The following is a 7740-nucleotide window of genomic DNA, read 5'->3' on the forward strand; positions in this document are numbered from 1 at the left end:
TAACGCTGCCTCAAGCCGCGATACATCTTCGTAGCACTAAGGTGAATAGAATACCGAGAGTTGTGTGCCTCCTCTAAAATCTTCTCCCTCAAGCCATCAACATTAGGAACACATAAGCGACCCTGGAGTCGTAGAACACCATCATCGCCGATAGTAACCTCCTTGGCACCACCCCGAAGTACCGTCTCTCTAAGAACCAGAAGGTACAGATCATCGTACTGAGGAGCCTTGATCCGCTCAAATAATGAAGACCGAGCCACTACGCATGAAAGAACTCGACTAGGCTCTAAAATATCCAATCTCACAAGTCTGTTAGCTAGGGACTGAATGTCCAAAGCCAATGGCCTCTCCTATGCTAAAATAAATGCCAAACTACCCATAATCTCAGCCTTTCTACTCAAGGCATCTTCAACCACATTCGCCTTGATCGAATGATAGAGGATGGTAATATCATAGTCCTTCAGTAACTCAAGCCACCTGTTGTGATGACCCGATAGGTCATCTTTAAAATTAACAATCGATTCTAAGCTCTGAGACCTTGAATAGCACCATTTAGCATTTCTAGACTTGCACGCACAGTACGTATATTTTTTCGAAAAGCTTTTATGTGAAAATTTGATAAAACAAATGTGAAATAGTGCTTTAAAACTCACTTAAATTTATTTCGGTCAGCATTTTGAGCAAACGGACCCAGATCAATGTTTTAACAGTCCCAGTAGGTTCGTATCATAATTTGGGACTTGGGCATATGTCCGGAATTTAATTTGGAGGTCCTTAGCTCGAGTTATCGCCATTTATTAAAAATTAGAAGTTTGGAAGCTTAAAGATTTCAAATTTTGACCACAAATTGACTTTTTACTAATATCGAGCTCGGATTTTGATTTTGAAAGTTGGAATAGCTCCGCTATGTCGTTTGGGACTTACATGCAAAAATTTAGGTCATTCCAGACTATTTTGACGTGTTTCGGCGCGCGTTTTAGAATTAAAATTTTCATAAATTCATTAAGTTCGAATCGAGGTGCGAATTATAGTTTTGACATTGTTTGATGTGATTTGAGGTCTCGACTAAGTTCGTATGATGTGTTAGGACTTGTTGGTGTATTTGGTTGAGGTTCCGGGGGCCTCGGGTGGATTCCGGATGGTTAACGGATCAGAATTTGGACTTAAGGAAGATATGAAATTTTGGCCTTCTGGTGCAATCGCACCTGTGGATTTCTGACTGCAGGTGCGAGCTCGTCGAAGCGAGCTTGGCATCGCAGAAGTGGATGGTCCGCAAAAGTGGACAAAACGTCGCAGAAGCGCACCGCAGAAGCAACAAATTGGTCCTGTGCTAAGGGGGCATTGAACCGCAAAAGCGAGCCAGCCCACAAAAGCGACAACCATCCTCACATCTTCGAGACCGCATATGCGTCCAAATGCATCGCAGATGCAGTAACGCTGGCAGTGTTAAAAACAAAGAGGTTCCGATATTTTTGTCATTTTGGACATTTCAAGCACGGTTTAGGGCGCTTTTTCAGAGAGAATTCACGGAAAACTTGAGGTAAGTCACTTTTGATCATTTTTAATCAATAATATTGAATTATCATCGAGTATTTCGACTAGATTACATATTTTTGAGGTAAAATTCGAGGATTTGGGCCTAGGATTTGAAAATAAGATTTGGGAATTTGAAGGCCGAGTTGATGTCGGAATTCAATAAAATTTATATGGTTGGACTCGTGGTTGAATGGGCGTTCATATTGTGTAACTTTCATCGAGTTTTGAGATTTGGGCCCCACTGTTGATTTTTGAATTGAAGTTTATTTTTTAATTGGAAAATTTAGTATTTTCATATAGAATTGGTTTCTATAATTCGTGTCGAGTATATTGAATTGTTTGTGACTAGATTCGAGGCATTCAGACACCAATTCGGGAGGCAAAGGTTTATTGGAATCTTGAGTTGGTTGCAACGTGAGGTAAGTATCGTGGTTAACCTTGACTTGAGGGAGTAGGACTTGTTTGTCTATTTGCTACGTGATTTAATGTGTGGGCACAACGTATATGTGAGATGACGAGTACTTATACGTTGTGGTTAAGTCAAAGCATGCGGGTGGAATTTGTTCATTGTTAATAATTTTCTATTTAATTAAGATATTCCTGCTTAAGTTTATTATTGTTTAGTTGATCATCTTTCATGAAATTTTTGTTAATTTAATTTTTGTTGAATATTTTGGAAGGTGAGGTCGGTATTCTGGTATTTGAATTGATTAATAAGTATAGATCCCCACATTTAAAATACTCTTCCAAATTTATATTATTATTGTCATGGTGAGGAAGAGTGTAAAAGCACGAAGGGTGATGCCGTGCCATTTTCACATTATTATTTATTGATTTATAAAGTGAGAAAGAGAGTTAAAGCACGAAGGATGATGCCGTGCCATTTAAATTATTTATTCATCATAATGTGGCAAGAAAAAGATTTAAAGCACGAAGGGTGATGTCGTGTCGTCCATATTATTTATTTATCATTTCATGGGGAGAATGAGAGTAAAAGCACGAATGGTGATGCTGTGCCATTTTTTTTACATTTCAGCTACTTATTTTGTTGTTGGTGCATTATTTGGTTCCGATGTGACACTTCCTTGACTGGAATTTTTATACCATTTCCCTTCACATGTTCCATCCCAAATTTGTAAAATTTGTTAATTATTGTGTTCAATATTGCTTTGTATATGTATATACTTGCACTAGTCAATTACGTATGTGTCTTGTCATAGCCTCATCACTACTTCGTCGAGGTTAGGCTCGATACTTACGGAGTACATGGGGTCGGTTGTACTCATACTACACTCTGCACTTCTTGTGCAGATTTTGGAGTTGGTCCCAGCGGCGTATTATAGACTTTCTCAGATTCATCTACCTAGAGGAGACTTGAGGTATAACTCACAACGTCCGCAGTTCTGAAGTCCCCTTCTATTTTATCTTAGCTGTGTATTATCTTTCAAACAGCTTGAATTTTATTCAGACCTTTATTTATATTATTCTAGTAGCTCGTGCACTTGTGACACCAGATTCGGGGATGTATTTGGATGATTCAGTTGTTATGGTCTTCCGTACTTTATTTCAGTAATTGACTTCCATTTAATTTGATTTGTTTAAAATTGGTTAAGATTATTCTAATGTTGGCTTGCCTAGCAAGTGAAATGTTAGGCGACATCACGGTCCCGAAGGTGGAAATTTCGCATCGTGACAAGTTGGTATCAGAGCACTAGGTTACTTAGGTCTCACGAGTCACGAGCAAGCTTAGTAGAGTCTGAAGGATCGGTACAGAGATGTCTGTACTTATCTTCCAGAGGCTATGAAGTTTAGGTACAATGTCACTTCTTTCTTATTCTGTCGTGCGATTTTATTCTATTATCGATGATTGAACCATTCTATTCTTGTTCACTCGCCGATGGCGAGAACACATACTACATCTACTGCCAGGCAAGAGCCAGATCCCCCGGTGGCAACTATGACCAGGGGTAGAGGCCGAGGCCGAGGTAGCGCCAGAGGCAGAGGTAGAGCTCAGTCTAGAGCTCGAGCAGCAGCACCTGTTGTAGAACCTCAGGTGGATTTGGAAGCGGAGGTTCCAGCTCAGACTGTACCTGTTGGACTAGTTTACTAAGCTCTTTCCAGTTCACTTCAGTGGTGCACCTTCTGAGGACCCACGGGATTATCTTGACCACTGCCATAAGGTGTTGCGGAACATGTGTATAGTTGAGACCAATGGGTGGATTTTGCTGTATTTCAGATGACGGGTTCCGCCAAGAGGTGGTGGAGAGATTATGTGTTGACCAGACCAACTGGGTCACCTGCATTTACTTGGGAGCAGTTCTCACAGCTATTTCTAGAGAAGTTTCTCCCTATCACACTGAGAGAGGATTACCACAGGCAGTTTGAGCGCCTCCAGCAAGGCAGTATGATTGTTACTCAATACGAGACCCATTTTGTGGATCTAGCCCGTCATGCTCTACTTTTACTTCCTACTGAGGGAGAGAGGGTGAGGAGGTTTATTGATGGACTCACTCACCCTATCAGGCTTTAGATGGCTAAGGAGACTGGAAGTGAGATTTCCTTTCAGGCAGCTGCTAATGTTGCTAGGAGATTCAAGGTGGTTCTTGCACATGAGAGAGGGAAGGGGTCTGATAAGAGGCCTCGTCAATTTAGTGGTGCCTCGTCTGGAGGCAGGGGTAATTTTGGTAGAGGCCATCCTCCCAGACCGTTTCATTCAGCGCTCCAAGCTTCCCATAGTGCTTCAGGTGGTCGCGGCTCTCATATGTCTCACTCCGACCAGCTAGTCTACAACACACCACCAGCTCCTATTAGTGCACCTCCGCTCCAGAGTTTTCAGGGTGGTTACTCAGGTTGATAGGGTCAGAAGTCACAGCAGCCGAGGTCCTTTTATACTTGTGGTGATCCGAGGCACATTGCTAGATTTTGCCCACGGGCACCAGGCAGCTCACCGCAGCAGGGTTCTCATGCCATGGTCCGGCACTGGTTGCTTCACCGCACGCTCAGCCAGCTAGAGGTAGGGGTCATGAAACTAGAGGTGGAGGTCAGGCCATTAGAGGTGGAGGATAACCAGTTAGAGGTCATCCCAGAGATGTAGCACTGAATGGTGGGGCCCAACCCTGATTTTATGCTTTTCCAACTAGGCCTGAGGCCGAGTCATCCAATGTCGTGATCACAGGTATTGTTCCAGTTTGCCATAGAGATGCTTCAGTTCTGTTTGATCCAAGATCCACTTATTCTTATGTGTCCTACTATTTTGCTTCATATCTGGTTGTGCCTCGCGATTCTCTGAGTGCTTCTATGTGTGTATCCACACCGGTGGGAGATTCTGTTGTGGTAGATCATGTTTATCATTCGTGTGTGGTTACTATTGGAAGTCTGGAGACTAGCGTGGATTTTCTACTCTTTGATATGGTAGATTTTGATGTTATCTTGGGTGTGGATTGGCTGTCACCTTATCATGCTATATTGGATTATCACGCCAAAATGGTGACCTTAGCCATGTCGAGGTTGCGTCAATTAGAGTGGAAAGGGATTCCTGGACATTCTACCAGCAGGGTTATCTCTTATGTGAAGGCTCGACGTATGGTCGAGAAGGGCTGTCTAGCTTATTTGTCGCATATTCGCGATTCTAGTACAGATGTTCCTTCTATGGGTTCAGTCCCAGTTGTCCATGAGTTTCCAGATGTATTTCCTGCAGATTTGCAAGGGATGCCACTCGACAGAGATATTGACTTCTGTATTGATTTAGCTCCGGGCACCCAACCCATTTCTATTCCACCATACCGTATGGCCCCGCCGGAGCTAAAGGAATTGAAGGAGTAGTTACAAGACTTGCTTGATCAGGGATTCATTAGACCTAATGTCTCCCCCTGGGATGCACCAGTATTATTTGTAAAGAATAAAGATGGTTCAATGCGGATGTGTATAGATTATCGGGAATTGAACAAGGCTACTATCAAGAATAAGTATCTGTTGCCAAGAATTGATCACTTATTCGATCAGCTTCAGGGCGCCAAGTTGTTTTCAAAGATCGATTTGAGGTCTGGTTACCATCAGTTGAAGATTAGGGCATCTGATGTCCCTAAGACATCTTTTCAGACTCGGCATGGGCATTATGAGTTCCTAGTGATGTCATTTGGGTTGACAAATGCCCCAGCAGCATTTATGGATTTGATGAACCAGGTGTTCAAGCCCTATTTGGATTCTTTTGTGGTTGTATTCCTTGATAATATCTTGATTTACTCCATCAGTCAAGAGGAGCATGAGCAGCATCTTCAGATTATGCTTCAGACTTTGAAAAATAATCTGTTATTTGCCAAATTTTTGAAATGTGAATTTTGGTTAGACTCAGTTTCCTTTTTGGGGCATGTTGTATCGGCAGAAGGCATAAAAGTGGATCCTAAGAAGTTTGAGGCAGTTCAGAATTGGCCTAGACCTACTTCAGCTACAAAGATCATGAGTTTCATGGGTTTGGCAGGTTATTATCACCGGTTTGTGGAGGGGTTTTCATCCATAGCAGCCCCACTGACCATATTGACCCAGAAGGGTGCCCCATTCAGATGGTCAGACGAGTGTGAGTTAAGCTTTCAGAAGATCAAGACCTCTTTGACTATGGCGCTAGTGTTGGTATTACCCACAGGTTCAGGATCTTATACGGTATATTGTGATGCATCTTGCATTGGGCTTGGTACAATATTAATGCAAGATGGTAGAGTGATTGCATATGCGTCACGGCAGTTGAAAGTTCATGAGAAAAATTACTCTGTTCATGACTTAGAAAATGCAACCATTGTTCATGCGCTGAAGATTTGGAGGCACTACCTTCACGGTGTTTCGTGTGAGGTATTCACTGATCATCGTAGTACAGTATATGTTCAAACAAAAAGATCTCAATTTGAGGTAGAGAAGATGGTTGGAGCTGTTGAAAGACTATGATATCACCATTTTGTATCACTCCGGAAAGGCCAATGTGATGGTCGATGCTTTGAGTAGAAAGGCTGTGAGTATGGGCGGCCTTGCGTATATTTCGATTGGTGAGAGACTGTTAGCTACAGATGTTCAGACTTTGGCCATTCATTTCGTGAGTTTAGATGTTTCAGATTCCAGTCGGATTCTAGCTTGCTCGGTCGCTCGGTCTTCCTTGTATGAGCGTATCATAGAGCGACAATATGATGATCCTCATTTGCTTGTCCTCAAGGACACAGTGCGGCACGGTGGTGCAGGTTGTTGTGGGAGATGATGGAGTTCTACGGATGTAGGGTCGTATTTGTGTGCCTAATGTGGATGGGCTTCGTGAATTAATTCTTGAGGAGGCCCACAATTCCCGGTATTCTATTCATCCGGGTGCCGCCAAAATGTATCAAGATTTGCGGCAACATTATTGGTGGAGGAGAATGAAGAAGGATATAGTTGCATATGTAGCTCAGTGTTTAAATTGTCAGCAAGTCAAGTACGAGCATCAGAGACCTAGTGGTTTGCTTTAGAAGTTAGAAATTCCTGAGTGGAAGTGGGAGAGTATCACTATGGATTTTGTTGTTGGGCTCCCATGGACTCAGAGAAAGTTTGACGCAGTATGGGTCATTGTGGACAGGTTGACCAAGTCAGCACATTTCATTCCAGTAGCAGTTACCTATTCTTCAGATCGGTTAGCAGAGATTTACATCCGCGAGATTCTCCGCCTTCACGGTGTGCCCGTGTCTATTATTTCAGATCGAGGTACGCAATTCACCTCGCACTTCTGGAGGGCTATGCAGCATGAGTTAGGCATGCGGGTTTAGTTGAGTACAACATTTCATTCATAGACAGACGGACAGTCAGAGCGCACTATTCAGATATTGGAAGATATGCCTTGTGCTTGTGCTACAGACTTTGGACGGTCTTGGGATCAGTTCTTGTCACTTGCAGAGTTTGCCTATAATAACAACTAACACTTGAGCATTCAGATGGCTCCATATGAAGCATTATACGGGAGGCGATGTTGTTCGCCAGTTGGCTGGTTTGAACCAGGAGAGGCTCGGTTGTTAGGTACCGATTTGGTACAGGATGCCTTGGATAAGGTCAAGAGTATTCAGGATCGACTTCGCACAACTCAGTCTAGGCAAAAGAGTTATGCCAACCGTAAAGTTCGTGATGTTGCATTCATGGTTGGTGAAAGAGTATTGCTCCGGGTTTCACCTATGAAGGGTGTAATGAGGTTCGGAAAGA

The sequence above is a fragment of the Nicotiana tomentosiformis genome, chromosome 3 (assembly GCF_000390325.3).
Source record: "Nicotiana tomentosiformis chromosome 3, ASM39032v3, whole genome shotgun sequence".
Classification (NCBI taxonomy): Eukaryota; Viridiplantae; Streptophyta; class Magnoliopsida; order Solanales; family Solanaceae; genus Nicotiana; species Nicotiana tomentosiformis.